Source organism: Cynocephalus volans, chromosome 11 (assembly GCF_027409185.1).
Source record: "Cynocephalus volans isolate mCynVol1 chromosome 11, mCynVol1.pri, whole genome shotgun sequence".
NCBI lineage: Eukaryota > Metazoa > Chordata > Mammalia > Dermoptera > Cynocephalidae > Cynocephalus > Cynocephalus volans.
Window position 1 is genome coordinate 103,400,846 of NC_084470.1, and position 18,780 is coordinate 103,419,625.

The 18,780-nt window shown below is 61.8% G+C and overlaps 1 pseudogene; it reads right to left on the reverse strand.

The window, feature by feature from the left end:
* Positions 1–528: 528 nt before the first annotated feature.
* LOC134390196 (ski oncogene-like) lies at positions 529–1,616 on the reverse strand (annotated as a pseudogene).
* Positions 1,617–18,780: the final 17,164 nt, after the last annotated feature.

An 18,780-nucleotide genomic window follows, 5' to 3' on the forward strand; every position in this document is an offset into this window, starting at 1 on the left:
GGGACTCTGTGACTTGCTCCCTGGCAGGCCCAGGGCTGCAGTCACCAAGTCTCGGCCCCCTGCCCCTGCAGCCCGGACACCTGGTTTCATTTTTGTGTCTGTGTCCAAAGACTTCAAGGCACAAACAGGGAAACAAAACCAGGCCCTGCCTTGCCAAAACTGTCTCCTGGGGACCAAGGGCAGGCACCGCTCTGTCTGCAATCTGGGAGGCTTCTGTGGTGCGGGTGCAACCTTCACCCCAACCCATCTGGACACCCCAAAGAAGACCTGGGCTGTGGCTCGAGGCCTGGTTCCAGCCCGATCGAATTTGCCGAGTATGGGGCAGGCTTCTCTCTCGAGCGCCCTCCCGGCCTATCCAAGCAATGGCTGTGGGCCTCAGGGGGGCTTTTCCACCCACCAGGCCAGGCCTCCAGCCCCTACGCAGGCTTGTCATGGTGGTCAGGCAAGAGGGCCTTCCAACCAGGCCATCTGGCCTTGTTGATGGGGACACTGGTGCTGCCCTGAATCTCCTTAAAACAAAACAAAACCCTAAGACGTGGGGTAAGGCAGTAACGCAGGTGCCTGCCTTGGGAGACTGGAGCCCTTGCCCCAGGAGGGCCCCCCACACCGGGTGTGGCCTGCCCAGCTCCCAGGCATGGGAACACTCACCCGGGGCACCCGCCGCTTGTACTTGTTGCCATAGTCGAACTTCTCCTTCACGTCGTCCAGGCAGCGGCCCAGAGGAGCCTGCTCCTCCTTCCCCGTGTAGTCCTGGCTCAGCAGGGTGTAGGCCCGCCACTTGGCCGTGTCAAAGCCCCAGTGGCAGGTCCAGTTCTCCAGGGCCTTGTGCGAGTGCACCACGAACTTGTGCGGCGAGTACAGGAGGCGGCAGTCGAGGAACTGGATGTAGGCGTCGCTTGGGCTGCTGTAGCGCTCAGGCACCAGCAGCCCCTGGCACTTACAGAAGCACTCGTGGTACACGCGGACGCTGCGCTCGCTGAGCTCCAGGCCCAGCGCCAGGCTGGCGGCCAGCTCCTTCTTGCAGGGTGGTGGGTAGGCGCCAAAGTAGAGCAGCGCGTTGCACAGGCGCTCATCGTCAGTCTTGGTGATGAGCCCGCACGAGGACGCCGAGAAGAGCAGGATGCCCATGACTTTGAGGATCTCCATCTGGTCAGCCGAGCAGCGCGAGCCTTACATGTTCAGCTCATCTCACACCGAGTTGATCTGCAGTGAGAAGTCGCGCAGCACCGAGTTGAGGATCTGCAGCAGGCACAGGCGCTTCTCGCCGCCCACCACAAAGCACGAGATGGTCTCGCCCTCCAGCACGGTCTCGCAGCGCTCGGTGGAGCGGTCGGACGGCATGAAGAAGGGCCCGGGCAGCACGGGCGGCGGCGGCGGCTGGAGAGCGGGCAGGTGCATCACGGGCGGCGGCTCGGCGGCCGCGGCCACCGGCGCTGGCACCGCGGTCGCGCCCGCCTCCTTGGCGCTCTCCTTCTTTTAGGCCTCCTGCGCCCAGCGCGCCGAGAAGGCAGCCGGGCCGCCAGCGAGCTCATGGAGCTTAGGTGGAACTGCTCCAGCGTCTTCTGCAGCCCTGGGTGCGCTTGGAAGCCGCCGCGGCCGCCCGCCGCCGCCTCCATGGTGCGCTCCAGTTTCCCGGGCCGCTCCTGCTTCCGCGCGCCCGGGCCCCCGCGGCGCCGGCGGCCCCAAACCCGGCCGACCCCCGCCCCCGGGTCCCGGCCGATCACGACCGTGGCCTCAGCCTCGCCCGGGGGCGCAAAGGGGAAGGCGGGCGGGGCGAAAGGGTCCCGCCGCCGGAGCCCGCCGCCGCCCGAGCCGGCCCCACATCCACAGGCCAGTCGCCGCGACCCCCGCCGCCGCCGCCGCCCGGACCCCGCGAACCCCCCCCCGCGCTCTAGACGCGTGGCATAACCCTGCGCGCGCCGCCAACAGCCAACGCCAACGGTCGCGGGCCTGGGGCTCGCGCGGGGGATGGGGGGGCCGCGCAGGTGCCGGGAGCCGCGAGGCGCGAATCGCCGCGGCTGCCGAGGTCGAGGGGCCCGGGGAGGAACGAGGGCGCGGGCGTGGGGCCGCCGCCGCCGCCCCCCTCCTCTCACCGCGGGGCGCCTGCCCGGCTCGACCCCGCTGCCCTGGCCGGCCGCATCGCGTCCGCCGGCTCCGCCCCCGCACGCCCTCGCGGCTTCCGGGGCGGTGGAGGCGCCTGTGACCCGCGACCCTCAGAGGGCGTCACCGGCGCGGGGCTCGGTGCGCTCGTGGTACATCCTCCCAGGGCTCGCTCTGGCTCGACTGTGCGCCCGGCGCTGGGCTCACGCCGCCGCCGCCTCGCCCCTGCGCTGTTTGTTGCCGCGCGTCCGCTTCAGCCAACCGGCCAAGAAAGTGATCCGCTCCCTGCCCCGCTCTTCCAGCAGCGCGCACCTCCTCGCCAGGGCTCGGTCCCGCCCGCCCGAAGGCCGCTTGGCGGAGGCGGCGACCGGGGCCCACCTTCTGACCGGGGCCGCTTCCTGCGCGACCGGGAAGGCTCCCGTCCCGCCACCGCCTCCCAGGCCAGAAACCCATAGGGCCCCTCCACAAACGCAGAGCAGCGGAGCGGCGGGCGGGGCGGTCAGCGCAGCCTCCGCCCCACGGCTCGGGGTCCCCAGGGCCAGGGCGCCCCGCACACGGCAGGGGGATTCCACACGTTAGGAGACAGACATCAGGCAGGTGACCTGGGACACCCCCACAGGACGCAGCGAGGCGCAGCCCCCAGCCCCAGCACTGCTGGCCGGCAGCACTGACCACACCGTGACCCCGCGGCCCGTTCGCGGCGTGACCCTCCCCGCTGCCCGGGCTGGGGGTCGGGCCTTGGGTTGACGGCCCCACCTCTCTCAGCCGCCCACCGGCCAGCTCTCGGGAAGGCCCGCGAGCCCGCGCGGCTGGCGTGCCCTCACCTCGCAGCCTCCAGGACCGGGAGCCGCTTGCACGTCTGCCGGGCTCGTGGCCGTACTGAGAGGCCACTGTCTGTCCCTTGGACACTGGCTGTGTTGTGGGTGAGACACGCGCCAGGAAGGGCCGGGAGGGAGAAGACCAGGGGCCCCCAGAGAAAGGCAGCACTCAGCAGACGCCCAGGGAGTGGGGACTCGAATGGGGGGCACAGCCCCAGCTGGCTCAACCTGATGCAGGTGGACAGTCCAGCGAGCTGGGCATGGCACTTTCTCACAGGACAGGGGTGTTGAAGCTGTCCTGGGTGACCTTCATCTCGCGACCTTCTGTTCCTTTCTTCCCCAGTGGAGGCTGGAACCGGCCCCAAACCAGCACCCCTGGTGCACAGCTCCTGCCCTGGGGAGCCAGTCTGTGCAGGCCTCGGGTCGCCCCCGAGACAGGGGCAGATGTCGAGAGGCAGCGACCACCAGCAGCGACCACCCCAGGAAGGGCTTGAGGTTCAGGGTGTTTGAAAACCTGATTGCTCCTGCCGCAGACACGTGAGCCCTCTCCCTGGTCCCTACTGGCCAGTGCCCTGGGGGGTTGTCCCTCCTTGTGATCACAGCCCCTGCTGTCCCGCCCACTCTTCCTTTCACTCGCTGGCCCCCACCATCGGCAGCCCCCACCAGGAGCGTCTGTATTTGTTCCCACCTAAGAAGACAGGCCAAGAAGAGTATTACCTTAAAACAAATGCTTAAAAAACAAAGAAAAACGACTTATTTGTTTTCCTAGAGATGGTCTTATTGGCCCACATTTTGGAACCCAGAAAAAGGTAAGATTGAACCTGAAGGAGTCATTTCCTTCCATCTGGATTTGAATTCTGTACAACCAAAGAAGGTGTCTGGAGAACCTAAGACAGCTGAGAAGTGTCTCCAATCAAGGGAGGAATTTCTCTTGCTTTTCTGGCGAAGCAGGAGTTCTGGACAGGGCTCCGAGCATGGCCCCCAGCATGGGCAGTGTCCACTCAGATGCTCCACTTCCATCTGTGCCTCTGGCTTTGCAGGGCCCAGATGAGGTGACAACACTTTCCCCAGCAAAACAGGCAGGAGTGTGCAGGAGGGTGAAAGTATTGTGGACAGGGGCGGCGAAGGGCCCTAGGAAGCAGGGAGGGCCTTGGGCTGGCCTCTGAAGCTGCCTCTGCCCTCATTGGACTTTCAAGCCTCCTCCCCCCAAAATGGAGTTTCCAGAGTAGCCCACACCACCCCACCAAAGATCAGAGCTGCTGTGCCTAGGCAGAGCTGGCAGGACCCTGCTTTCTCCCTGAGCCCAGTGGGGATTCCCACCTGCTGGCCTTCCTCCCTCCCACCCACTTCCAGCAGCTGCTCTGGCCAGTCGCCCACTCATGCCATGGCTACCATCCCAGTCCGTGGAGGGTCCAATCCACAGGCACAGCCACTTCGGGGAGTGGGGTGGGATGGGCTTGGTGCCTGTCCAGAGGAGCCCCCACATTTGGGCTGGGGTAGGGACCCCCATGCCAGGCCCTCCTGCTCACTCCCAGGCCCTTGGCACACAGACGGGTTGGGCAGCTGGGCATGGTAGTCCTCTTGTTGAATAAGCATGCATGTGTGGCGCTCCTACCCCTGCAGGCTCTGAGCTGGGCACCGGGACAGCAGAAGGAGACGAGCCCTGCCCTGTGCGGCTTCCATTCCTGTGTGGGAGACTGATGACCCTAGTGTAGGAGCAGTAACATCCCAACCTTTGGGGAGGCAAGAGTGGTGGGAAGCTGGCTTTAGGCAGAGAAGGACCCCTGGGGGCTGGCCTTGTAGTTGAGACTCCAACCTCAAGAAGCCAGCAGCCTGGAGATGGGATGGACAGCCCTCAGGACTGAGACATGAGGGTACCAGCACTCAAAGGGGTACTCCTACTTGTCAGGGAGCTCAGAGGCCCAGCTGGGGAAATGTACTGTGGGCATCAGACCAGCCCCAACACACACAGCTTCCACACCGCAGACCAGCTCTGCTCCACCCTGCCCTGCCGTCCCCCCACTGCCATCCCACCCCTCCTTCATTGGGGATCAGAAAGAAAAGCCTAGTAGCAGCCAGGGATGAACTTCCGTTGTCAGGAAAGTGCTGAGTGAGTGTTTTAAAACTTCAAATTTGAAAAAAAAAAGTTACTCAAGAAACATACACTTGATGAAACCTAGAAAAGACTTTTGCCTTGTTTTAGGTTCCACACAAAGCAGACCCTGAGACAGATCTGAGTGCAAGTAATTTATCTGGGAGGCAGTCCCAGGAAGCAGAGGTAGGGTGGGAGGGAGTGAGGGAGGGAAGGGAAGCCAGGCCCTCCTGGGTAAGTTGCAAAGGCACCTGGAGACAGGCTCAGAGCCATCCCCAGGGGGCAGCCCTGAGCAAGAGGTCAAAGCCCAAGGGGGTGAGGGGACATCCACTGGAGCAAGGAGATGGATTATGTGTGGGTGGTGCATGGGGGGAGGTTTGACCAAACCAGGAAGTGTTTTAGGGCAACAAGAGTCAGGTTTCTCACTGTTAGAGGTGAGAATTTAAAATATGGAAAGGGAGAAATTAACCGTGCGGTGTTGGATTAGAATTAGCAATACCTATGTGATCTCAGAAATGTTAGGTTTTATAAACAGAACTACAGATGTAAATGTGTGTGTTGCACAGATGTGTGTACCTAGCTCTGTCACAGAGAGGCCCTGAGAGGAGGGACCCCTAACAGCAGTGAGCACACCAAAAACCCAGATTTTGGCTTCTGAATTCCATTCTCTTCTGAAAGAAATCTTTGGAGAAAAAGCTGATCCCAGGGCTGGGGCAGGGAGAGAGAGTATAGGACGAGAAATAAGGAAGGGCTCAAAGAATGACAAGACGTGTCCAAAGGACCCAGGCCCAGCCTCAGCTGCTGGACAAAGCTGGGTGGGGTGGTGATGAAGCCACCTGGAGTCTGAGGGCCTGGGCAGCACATTGGGCAGTCCTGGGAGACAGATGGTCACCCAACCCTACCTCCAGGCCCACTCCCAGGGTGCAACGTGGCCTGGCCCAGGCCCCAGGCTGGGGAGGCAAGGCTGGCTCTTGGACCCTGTCCCCTGCAGAGGCCAGTGCCCTGCCAGCACAGGGGACCTTGAGGGCTGAGGGTGCTGCAGCAGCAGGAATGAGCAGGAGTGAGGGAGGGGCACATAGCCCTGATCCCCCCAAGGGTCCCCCCTGATCAGCCCACAGCCTGTCCCTTGGGACTTTCCCCCGCCTGTGGACGGTGGGTGGGACACTCCCTCCAGGTCCAGCCTGGAGGAGCTAGCTGCATGCTGAGCTGAGAAGAGAGCCTGTGTGGGCGCCCTGCCCCGCGGTCCAACCCCTGCCCACTGGACCTTGTCCCCCAAAGCATCCTGTGCTGCTCTGGAATGTGCACTGTGCTGGCCATGGCCCACCTGGGGCTGCGGCCACACCATGCCGATAACAGGGAGGCAGCCTCGTCCCCATGGGGTCTAGTTCTGACTTGGCTAAAGAGATCACATGAAAAACGCAAGGGATGCGGGCCATGGAGGCTTCAGTAAGGGAGGGGAGATGGGGACCCGGCCAGGGCCTACTCATCACTAGTATTCTCCAAGCCCAGCACACAGCACTGAGCACGGCACTGTCCCTGCCCACATGAGGGTTTCAGCCAGCGCCATCAAAAGTGGAGTGCCACTGCCCACAGCACCTTCCGGAGGCCGGAGGCTGTGACGCTGTTGGTAAGAACAGGAGAAATTCGTGTGTCACGAGCATCAGTGCTAGGGCTTATTTCCCCCTCACGGTACTGAGGCAGGTGGTATCACTGTCCCTGTGTCATACCAGAGCATGCCAAGGCTCAGGGCACCCAGGACCTGCCCACATCACTGGCTGATAGGCAGTGGGAGCCCAGGTGAGGCCCAACAACCTGCTGCAGGGCACGGACAGGTGGGCTCTGCTGAGAGGGCACAGGGCAGGGTGAGCTGTGAGGGCCAGACCCCAGTGGCTTGGTGGTCCCCTCCATGCAGGTCCTGCCCTCCAGACACCCACTTTATCTCTCAGGAGCCAGTGACATCCACCTTCCTGTTATCCGGAGGGAATCCAACCTTGCAGCCCCAGACAAGCCCTCTGTGGAATCCTCTGCCCCTCGTCCCCTGCTACCTACCACTCTCCCATGCTCACCCCTCCCTCTTGTCAGCAGGACATGGTCCACCTCCCCTCTCCTGGGCCCACAGCTCCTCCAGCCACACTTCCTGAGCACAGGGTCTGTCCCATGCTGGGATCCCAGCATAGTCCTTGACCCCCTCAGGTGGCCACAGGCCTCAATCCAGTTCCCGGCTGGGCGTCCAGTGGATGGAGGGGCAGCGGGCTTCTCTCTCTCCTGCCTGAGCCTTTAGAGCATAGTCCAAGACCCTTCCCAGAGGCTGCTGGCCTCTGCAGATCTGGCCCCTGGCAATGCTCACTGCCCAGGCCAGTGACCCAGGCCTGGGGCTGGGCTCCTCCTGCCTGGTGGCCCCCTCACTCTGCCTGTCAGTGTCTGCTGGCCTTCCTGGTGGCGAGCACCAAGTAGAGTCTCATTAAATCTTTGTGAATAGATGGATGAGGTGTGGCACATCCCCCAGGCCCAGCCACTGGCCAGCCAGGTATCCCCAGGCTGGGAAGCCCACCCACACAGCGTTGGCAGGATGGTGCCCACGTGGTTGGGGGCACTACCCTAAGGATGCCCTGCTGTGCACTCAGGCCCCAAGAACTGCCCCGCAGCCGCTGCCACAGCCTCCCTGGAGCCCCTTCCACTCTTTGAACCTGTGGTCTTCCCAGGAGACGGGGGGGTCTGGGTTGGCCCTGGGGTTGGGGCCTGGCACGGTGTGGGGGGACACTGCATGTGCCCCAGGGAGGCAGAGGGGGAGCAGTGGGTTGGGCTGGGTCTCCAATGAAGGAAGAGAGGAAGAGGAGTAAAGGCAGCCATGGGCCTCAGTCCGGTTCCCAGCTTGGCGTCCGGTGAATGGAGGGGCATCGGGCAGCGGGCAGTGGGCGCTGCGGGGAAAGGTTGCTCTGCCAGCCCACCGCAGAGCTGCTCCCAGAGGGTCTTGGGTGACTCAGGAGGGGCCCCTTTCTGTGACATCATGGTCCTGTGGTGCCTGGCTTGGGAGGCAAGGGTGGACCCGGGACTGTGGCCTGCTTGGCCAGGCACACACGTGCTGAATGAACTGCCCAGCAGCCAGCCATGCCCACTCCCCAGGCTCGGCCACAGCACAGACACACCAGCCCTCGCTGCCCTCATGCCCCTCCTGAGCCTCCTGCCCCCATGAGGACCCAGGTCTGTTCTCTGATCGCCTTGCACTGCTGCATGGCCCCCGGCCCCTCTTGCTTCAAGGCAGGGCCCAGCTGGCTTGTAAATCTGAGCCGCACTTGGTTTCCCGAGCAGGCCCCCCTCCCACCCTCCGTGTCATTTCTGGCCTGCCCTCGAGTGAGCTCAGTCATTACATAAGGCATGCGAGCTATTTCTTGTGGGAGTGAGCTCCCTTACATGGGGCTCCCTTTCCCCTCTTTAACCACAGACCACCACAAGCCAAGGTAGGCCTGGGCACGAGAGGTGAGACCCCAGTGCTCCCCCTGCCCCGAGGACAATGGTGTCTGCAGAAGAGGAGGGACCACAGCTCTTTGCAGATATCCCAGGACTCAGTACTGTGGGAGCAGGAGCAGAGACCCAGCCCCACCTTGCCACAGGCATGAAGGAAGTAAGGGGCTCCCAGGCTGCCCAAGGCAATGCTTGCTGCTGTCGTGGAGACAGCCGCCCTCCCCTGAAAGGGCTTTCCTTGCCTCTTGGATTGATTGGTGCCCCCCTCCCCGCCGCCCTCCATGCTCTAGGCCCATCTGAGGGCACCTGGGTCATCCCCAGGTCCTGAGCCCAGAAACATTTCACCCAGGACCTGTGCTCTCAAGAGAAAGAAGCAAGTAGACCTCACTCTGGTCAGAACAGAGGTCCCCCTTCCCTGTGAAGTTCCTGCTTGGGGGAGAGGAGCCCCCACAGATGCTGGAACAGTATCCTGTTTCCCAGAAGCGGCATCAGCCCAGAGGGCCCCTCCTGGCTGTGGGGCTCCTCCAAGGACTTGACCGTAGGGAAAGAAGCCCAGGACCCTCAGATCTCCTGCTCCATTTCTGTGGCCTAGAACTGAGGGGGGACCCATGAAGACACAGAAGACCCGAATGGGATGCAGCTGAAGGGACATGCAGACAGTTATATACTCGGTGTTTCTAGGGGCCAAGCGACCGTCCTCCCATTCCGGGATCCTTGCCATGCTGGCTGCCCTGCAGAGCTGCCACAGGCCACAGCACCGGAGAAGGAAGGTACAGGCCAGCACCTGTCTGGCCTGGGAAGCCCCATGATTCCCCGCATCAGAAACTCGTTCCAAAGAGAGGCAACGACAGTGACAGGGGCCCAAGGACCTGGAGGACACAGCTGATGTGGGGTCCGCCTAGGCACCTGCTGCAGCAGCTGTGGGTACCCAACCCCCTCAGGTGAGGCTGTCAGAACACCCCAGCCACAGGGCCTAGGCCTGCCACAGGTCACGTGGCTCTAGTCCCCAGCTTGGGCAAGGGGTCTCTGCAGGGCCCTGTGCCACACCTTGGTCCTGATGAGGCATCTGGAACTGACATGGGGCCGTTGCCCCTAAGCCCAGGACCAGGCCTCCTGCAGTGATCACCAGCCTGTGTCTCCACTGGAACCACACTTTACCCAGCTGTTCCCATAAGGGCAGCCCGAGGTCTGCCTTCAGCCCAAACCAAGAATGGGGATACTCAGGGCTGAAAGGCCACCTGTGACCACAAGGGGGTGGGAGGGTGAGCTACCTGCTCCCTGAGTCCCCCTCCAGGAAAAGAACCCCACCCCCAGTGCATATTTTGCTGTGGACTCAGACAGGTGCCGAAATGAACAAGGAGACTTGGCAGTGCCTTGCAGGATGGACAAGGCTGCTTAGAACACTCTGCATCCCTCACTGTGGCCGGCAGCTGAGGAGCCCCTTGGAGCCAGCATCCCCAGCCCCTGGGCTTGCTGAGACCTGCCGCCTTGCCTGGTAGGATGCTGGGTCCTGCTCCCTAAGCAGGGCTTGCTCCTCCCCATTGCCCTGCAGGGTCTGGGACTAAATAAACCTTAGCCCCACCTCCACCCAGCCTCAGCGCTGAAAACAGGCACTGGGGTAGGAGAGCAGGGGTACAGGCAGGGCTGTGGGGGACCTGGGAGGGGCAGCAGCCCCTGGCGCAGGCCGGGACAAGGCCAAGGTCCCACTCTGTCCTGTCAGGACCCATGTGGGAAAAGAGGGCACTCAGCATCCTCCCTAGCTGCCGACTGGCTGATGCCTGTGCTCCAGAAATGATATGGAATGAAGGTGGCTTCGCAGCTCACATTCCTGCCCCCCACTTGATTTCAGGTACGAAGCCCCGACTCGCCCCTGTCTGACATTGGCAGCCATGCGTGCAGGTCTGGGCACGGGGCAGGCAGGTGGGCAGCCCATCTCCAGAGCCCCATGCAGACCCAGCCACACACCAGGTGCGCAAGGGGCTTTTCCGGCCAGCCCCGCCCCAAGAGCCCCCTGGCCTAAGGCTGTGTTTCAGGTGTGAAGTGCTGGGAGAGGCCCCTCCAGAGAGGGCCCAGCTGGACAGAGGCCCTGTGAGAGTCTGGTGCTCAGGGCAGGTGGCTGTGCCCCCTGAAGTGAATGTGGCTATAGCAGGGATGTGGAAATGGCTTGTCCAATTAAACACCTACTCCAACAAGTTCTGTGTGGACAGAAGGCAGGAGGGAGGCTCCAGGGTCCCATGTATTGTGAACGGGAGTGGGAGGGAGGCTGCCCCTCGAGGGTGTGAAGTTCATGGATGAATGGGCTCGCAGCCCAAGAGGGAGTGCGGTGGCCGCCGCCCAGCATCACCTACAGGCAGCTCCCCTGGACTCTGTGTGCCTCTGTGCTCCTCCCCTTCTACCCAGGGTTTCATGGGCTGGCTCAGGCTCCTGGTACTGCTCCCGCCCCTGCCCAGCTCTGCCCTCCTGCCCCTTAAGTCCCCACTGGTCCCCTCAGGAAACCCCTGGCCTGAGCTCTGGTCAGCCAGGTGTATCCTGACCAGGCAGGGGTCCTGGTGCAGGCTGAGGGGTTGTGGCCTGAGGGGCAGTGGGTGCCTGTGGGTGTGAGACCCCACTGCAGGCATGAATGAGGACATGATTTCCACCACCGAGTTTATGGAGTGCCTGCCTACGACAAGCACAAAGAGAAGCAGAAAAGTGTTCCGGTTCTTAAGAGCTTACAGTTTCATGGGAGGCAATGAAAAATTACGTTTCCACGTGTTCCGTGTTGTGCGGGGTCTGTGCTCTTAAGAGGAATAGACCAGGGTGAGGCAGGTGGGGTGCCGAGTGGGGGGTATCTCCCTACAAGGTCCACTTGATGAAAGTCCCAAAATAGGTGAGGGGTGAGCATTCCCAGCAGAAGAAACCAACCACATGTGCAAAGCTCCTAAGGCAGGAGCACATCTGGGTCCCTGCAGGGACCATGCAGCACGGTGGGAGACAAGGTGCTGTGGGGGGTGGCAGGAGGGTGGACAGATGACACAGGCCTGTTTGTCATTAATCCCCAGCTTTGCTCCCCTGGGGGACCAGGGCTTGGGTGGTCGCAGCTCTAAACTTGAGAAACCCCGTAAGCTACAGCCCATTGCTGATAGGCTGGAGTCGAGCAGCTGTGGGGTGGGGCGAGTGGAGGCAGGGCCCTCAGGCCTCCCCCAGCTGTAGGGGCTTCCCTGAGGTAGGTGCACAGACTGTTTCCCCATGCCTCCACTTCCCTGCAAGGAAAACTGAGGGCCAGATAAGAGGAATCGATTCAAAACAGACAAGGCTATTGTTCTGAACATTTTGTTCCCAGTCCCGCCCCCAGCCTGGCACAGGGCCGGAGTGACTGGCTGAGGGGGGCATCACCTGGCCCAGCTGAAGCCCCTCTGGGGACCCTGGCTGCCCCCTTGCCACCCTGCCCAGGAACCTGCTGCCCACGGCCCTGTCCACTCTGGCCAAAGCATGGGGGTTAAGTAAACAGGCACAGTGACGACTTCGAAGGACAAGGGGAGAGGCTGGAGGATCCCCGTCTGGGCTCCAGGTGCCCAGGTTGCCCCGCACACACCGGCTGCCCCACAGATGCGACAGGGAGCGTCCTTGGTGGCTGCAGGCTCGGCCTCCTCCCCCAGCCCGCACCTTCCACAGAAAGGTCCACCTCCAGGCCGGGCGCTGCCACGGGCTCAATCTCCACAAGTAATATTTAACTTGGAAGGGCTGGCGGACAACTGCAGGGGAGAAGTTCATAGCGAGCTTGGATTGCAATCTGCTTGCCAGAAGGGGGGCAGGGGGAGGAAGGGGGAGAGGGCAAAGTTGAGAGGAAGAAAGACGGGGCGGGGCACTGCACAGAGGCGGAGCTCGAGGGATGGATCAGGCCTGGGACCTCAGGGCCATGGTCCCTGTGTAGCCAAGCTCCTGGATGCCCAAGAAGCCTGGGCCTTGGGCCACAGGACTCCCGCATCCCAGGAGAGGGACCCCCTAGGCTGACCAGCTGGCAGGCACACAGCGAGCATGTGGCTGAGCCCCCAAGCCTTGGTTTCCCCTGCAGGAACCACCCCGGGTGAAACAGGAGCCTTGGGAGCCAGCTATGGGTCAGAGAACACGACCCACACACATACACATGCACGCACGCGTACACACACGTACACACACAGTTGTTAACCCAATGGCCCCGCCTGCAGCTCCAAGGCAGGAAAAATCCATGACACTGGATCAGGGATGAAGTCCCAGCCGAGCAGGGTGGGAGGAAGCCAGGACTGGAGCTAGAAAAGGGCTGTCCCCACAGGGATCCTGCAGGAAGCACAAGCCCCTGCCCCCCAGGGGGTCAGTGCCTGCAGGGTCGACCACCACATGCCCACTGTGCAGTGCCCTGGCCAGTGTACCTCACCCACTGTGGGAAGCACGGCCACTTCTGGGACAGTGTCTGCTTCCCCGGGCATCTCCAGTGCTGGCCCGTCATGGCATATGTGGGCGCCAGGTGGGGCAGCCACCATGCAGCGCAGAGGTAGGAGGAAGCTGAGCCGAGGCAGGAGCACTGAGCTCTTCTGCCTCCATCACTGACTCCCTGGATGACCTGTGAGCAGCTTTCTGGAACGAGAGGAGAGCTTCGACTGTCTTCCAGCACCTCCTCCCTCCAGCTCCAGGAGTTGACCAGACCACGCCCAAGAAGGCCAAAGGGATCAGTGGGGCAGGCCTGCTCTAAAGGACTGAGGGGAAAGGCAGCCCTGGGTCCCCATGCCACCTGGAGCCTGCCCAGTTCCTGCACAAGGACCTAGCCCTGGAACCTATGCCTCCAGCTCCATCAGGCCAGGCAAAAAATCCCACCCACCCCTCCCCTAACCTTGCAGGTTTTTCCTGATTTGCTCTTGGGCAAAAAAATCTGCCAACACTTCTGGGCTGGGAGGTGGGGCGCATATCATCTGCACTGAAGGAAGGGCAGAAGTTGGCTGGCTGGGACTCCCGGGCACGAGCCTGGGGCCCAGCAGCTGGTGGAGTGGGGGTCCTCACCCAGGGGAGGGGATACTCGGGGCTTGAGAGCCTCAGACTCACCGAGGCACAGGCACTGGACGGAAGATGCTCAGAGGAAGGCTTTCCCACATCTGCTATCTGTGCTCTATAACTCTTCTTTCACTAGAGTTAAACTTCATTTTAAACTTCCCAGCCAGGACAGGCAGTGTCTGTGTCACAACTTTTGAATCCATGAACCCACAAAAGTGATGCTTTCATGGGCTGGGCAAAGGGCCAGGACAAAGTAAGTCTATTCCCTCCAAAAGGGAAGTGCCTTTGATTGGGTCTGTGCAGTGTGGCAGGAGACTCAGGGGGACCCCAGACTGTGGCCCTTTAGAGACAGGGTCTCTGGGATGGGAGACCTCCTGTGGCCTCTCCTGCCCCCTCACACTGTGTTTCTCAAGAGGAAAATCAGCCATTACTTGCCTTCCACAGACAACGATGAGCAGGGTCTGATGAGGGAAAAGCTCTACCCCCGCGTCCCCAAGATGGCAATTGGGATGAAATTGCCCTGATCCAGGGACACCCTGCTCCCAACTGGAGCACGACTGGCAGAGCACCTACAGGCCAAGCCCTGAGTTTCTGACTCTGCCTCTGGGCACTGGCTCTCAGGTCAGGATGGAAAGGAAGAGAGAAACTAGAGCCAGGCGCCTCTCATCGTCCCTGCAGGAAAGCACTTTCGGGTCCTAGGGACCAGATGTGCTGACAGGTGAGGTGCAGAAGGCTGGGGCTCAGGATAGGACGGTGGCAGGCCTCCGGGGCTCTTGCTGCCCTTCACATCGTCCCCGTGATCGTTAACGTGGCACTTTTGGGGACAGTCAAGGAGAGACTCCCTGCATTCCACAGACTCGATGTGGCAGAAAGTGTCCCCATGGAGGACAACGCGCTGCAGGAGACACAGAGGCCGGGGTCCGCTTGTCCTTCTGGTCCCCCAGCGCCCCCCAGTTCGTGGCCACACACAGCCACCGAGGACCTGAAATGTGCTCTCCCTGCAAGACACGCACTGGATCGCAGAGGCCTAGTGTGAACCAAAGAGCGCGCGATCACACGCTCGAAATTTGCACAGGGACGTACCACGTCGGACAAGCTGGTTAAAACGAAATGCGGATCGTTGGGATTAGTCTCACCTCCTTCTCTCCACCTTTCCTAGGAGGCTGCTATACCTTCAAAACGACTTCTGTGGCTTCCTGCCTCCATTGGGCCGATGCCCCAGAAGCACTTCCCGCCTGGAAGTCGCAGAGGGAGCGAGCATACCAGGCTCTGCTCTGGGGACCTGGACGGATTAGAGGCGCGAGGTCGCGGTGCAAGGACGGGGGGGTGGGGGGGGGTGGGGGGGGGTGGAGAGACGGGCGCAAGGCAGGCAGGTGGTCCCGGACGCAGGGGGAGAGGACGTGAGCGTCAGGGGCGGGGACAGAGGGAGGAGAGGACGGGCGGGGCGTGGGGACAACAGGGAGGAGGGGGTGGGGCGCGGGGACAACAGGGAGGAAGGGGCGGGGCGTGGGGGCGCCCGGGAGGACGGGGCGGCAGAGGGACAAAAGCTGGGAGTGAGGGCATGTCGGGGCGGAGGGTGCGTCAGGGCGCAGCTCGGACCCTGAGCAGCTGACAGAAAGCAGCGCCCGCAGGGGACCTGCGCGGAAAAGCTGAGGCCGCGCAGCTCAGCGCCCCTTCCCGCAGGACCCCACCCCGCAGGGCATCCTCGGGGATGTTTAGCACCGTCCATCGCCCGCTGCTCCGGAAACGCTGGGCAGTGCGGACAAGGGCACTCACCCCAGCTGTCACCCTGCCAAGTGCCTAGCACCTCCCTGATGCACGGGAGGGTGGGCAGCCACTGGGCTGGGGTGGGTGGCTGGGGGCCCGACTGAAGCCCTCCCTGGGTGAACCCGGATCTCCACGCCCTTGCCCATTTGGCGGGGGTGCTTTTTCCTGGTCTTCCCCGCCCGCTGCAGCCAGACACTTTTGCTGTGTGAGAAGAGAAGCTGCTATTTCGGGGAACTGACTGTACCCAGGGCACGGTCACACGGGGGACAGAACCCTCAAAAGAGGTGGGTGGGGGAGATTCAAGGGCGGCCTCTGGGAGCGTATTCAGGCTGCGCCAGGACTGCGGCTGCAGCCAGAGCTGCTGGCAGGACAGGTGGCATGTCAGACACCCAGTCCTGGAGACACCAAGGGACAGTGACCACACATGCTGGCCACAGGGCTGATGGACCATGGAGAGTTGGGGTTGCTGGGTGGCTGTCTGTGGGAGTGGTGAGGCATGGGAGCAGAGTCAAGGCGGGGACAGCTTTCTGCCTAAGGATCTCCAGGGGACAGCAAGGGCCTTTCCACAGCTTGGGAGGCAGCCTGTGGGGTACATGGGGACCCTGGATGACACGAGTCGGCCTCACCAGCTGCCCAACCTTGGGCTGGGACTCCCAGGCTGGAGAAGTCACCCCAGCGTGGTCAGAGAGCCAGGCACTTACTTTACTCTCTGACCCAATCCCCAGCAGGAGGCCACTGGGTGCCACTAAGTTGGCAAGCCCTCCAGCTCTGGCAGCACCACAGAAGTCCGGGGTTCAAGTCCAGCTTGGCCACTCACTGTCATGTGACTTATGGCAAGTGGACGGTTGCCTTTGGCCACAGCTGGCCTCTCTACAGATGGTTGGCACCAGGGCTACCCACAGGACAGGGCATTGGGGAGGTAGCTCAGAGAGGACAGGCCCAGCCGCCAGCCCTGTCCTGGCATTGTCCAGCTGCTCACGCTGCAGACACAGCCTGCATCCGCTGTGGTTCTGAGATCAGGGACCTGCTTCCACCACCACCCCTGGTAGGGCCATTGGGGGCACCAGCCAGCTGGGGAGTGAGGGGCTGCTCAGACCCCAGGTGCCCACCCTCTCTGAAGGGGTGGACAGATCAGCCTCAGGTTGACCAGAGAGAGTGTGACCATGCTGGGCCGAGCTGGCTGCAGCCAGGGTGACTCGCACGTACGGTCACTGCCAGGGACACCCAGCTCAGCCGTGACCAGGCCTGGGCAGGGCGGCCATGAGTGTGGCATGGGCCTCACTGGGGAGATGAGTTAGGAGAGTTTGTGCTAAGGAGAAGCCTGGGGAGAAGGAGGCAGCAGGAGGGGAGGTGCAGTGGCCCAAGGGGACTTGGGGCAGCTGCCTGTGGTGGACACTGCCCTCTGGCCTGTCCTGATTCCATCCACATATTGGCCCCACCTTGGGCTGCAGGTGGGCAGCAGCATGAGGCCTGTTCAGAGATTCGGCCAGGCATCAGTCACTGCTCCAGTGGGCCTGAAGGCCTCAGGACCCTGGGCTGCCCTCTGACCTGGGGGGAAAGGGCTGGGGGAGGGCTTTGAGGCCCAGGGTCTTGACCCAGGGAGACACCCAGTGCTGTGGGCCAGTCACCAGCCAGCCCGGAGGATGGCCCCAGGACAGAGGGTGAGGGCCTTCCACTTCAGCCCTCCCGCTTGCCACAAGGTCAGAAATTGCTCACACAGAAGTGGGGGTGACACTCTGCTGGGCTTCTGGTGATGGGGGTCCAGAGTGGCGCAGGTGAAGGGCATAGCTGGAGGAACAGAGGGCACCTTCTTCTCGACGCCAGGGAAGAAAGAGGTGACGAGGGTGTGCAGGAGGGTGAACAGGCCAAGGTCAAAGGGCTTATGCAGGCCCAGGCTCGCTGACACGTCCCTGAGCCTGGCTCTCCAGACAGTTCACAAGGGAGCACGTGGGCGGGAAAGAGAAACAGAGTGGGTATCTTTCAGGTCATTTTCTCTAAAACTTAACAATTCTACCAGATGAACAAACACAAGTCACAGTCCCCAGGCACGCCTTCTCGCTTCTCTACCCATGGGTGTTCTGGATCCTTCTGGAATGTGCCTTCAAGCCTGATGGGTTGCCAATTTGTGCGAGTGTCCCTGACCCTCCAAGCCGTGTACAGAGTCCAGCTGCCCACCTTGCGGGGAGCTGTGATGGGGGCGTTTTGATGGTGCCAACTCCTGTGTGAAGCTCTCTGCAGGACGTTCCAAGAGGTGAACACAGCGCAGCGGGGACAGAGCCCCTAGCTCCCAGCCGGCTGTGCCACCTGCATGGTAAGCCATGCACGGTTCTTCTGCTACAAGTGCTGTGAGAAACCTGTGCCCTGCCTGGCTGGTCGGGGCCTACAAGGTGCAGGGACCAGCTGGCATCTCAGGACTTCAAGGGACTCCTCCAGCCAGAAGATTCCCAGTAAAAAGGCACTGGATTGGGGACAAAGCTGACTCCACTGTAGCCGAGAAACCACTTTCCTTGGGGAGTCCCGAGGAGGGCTCGTGACCACTCTCTTGACCCACAGAGGATTTCGTGGATGGTCAAGGATCTGCCATCCCCTCCCAGCTCTGAGGCCAGAGCTTTGTGGTGATGGCAGAGGCTTTCTCAGCTTTTTGGGGTGGTGGTAATGGGGGGGGGTTGGCAGGACGAGACCCCAGGGCTCAGGATGCTCAGCTCCACCCACCCAAACTGTTCAGTGTTTTCAAGTTGCAGGATAGCTCAGAAAGGCCCAAGGGCCCACCGTATGAGTCTCCTGGGGCTGCTGTAACTAGTGACCACAACCTGGGGGGCTTAAAGCAACAGAAATTTATTCTCTCACAGTTCTGGTAGCTAGAAGTCTGAGTTCAAGGTGTTGGGAGGGCCGTGCTCCCTCCAAAGGATCTAAGGGAGGACACTCCCTGCCTCTTCCAGCTTCTGGTGGCATGTGGCATTTCCTGGCTTGTGGTCGCATCGCTCCAATCTCTGCCTCCATCTTCACGTGGCCTCCTCACCGTGTCTCTCTATCCAAATTTGCATTTTTTAATGTCATATTAAATTTAGGGGCAAACCTAACCCAGTATGGCCTCATCTTAATTTGATGACATCTGGAAAGACCCTATTTCCGGATATGGTCACTCTCACAGGTGCGTGGCGGACATGAACTTTGGGAAGCGTTTTGACATTTTGACTATTCAACCCACAGCAATACCAAAGCTTGGTTTCTGCTTCACTTATTTTCCCACAAGAGAGGCATCCTGAGGGGTCTCCATGCCCTCCCCTGTCCCGCTCACCCCGAGGATTGGCCACTGGCTTCTGTGTGCCAGGCCATGTGGCTCTGGGGACTGCCCTCCTGGGAAGGTAAAACAACATCCAAGCCCTGCAGGTCCCACGCGTGCTGGAGGAGAACCCAGCAGGGCAGCAGGTGGAGAGAGAGGCTGGGGAGTGGACATCAGAGCAGGGCCGAGGGTCAGAGCCTGCCACTCAGTGGGGGGGGCTACAAGGACAGAGGTCCTGAGCTGGAGACACTGGG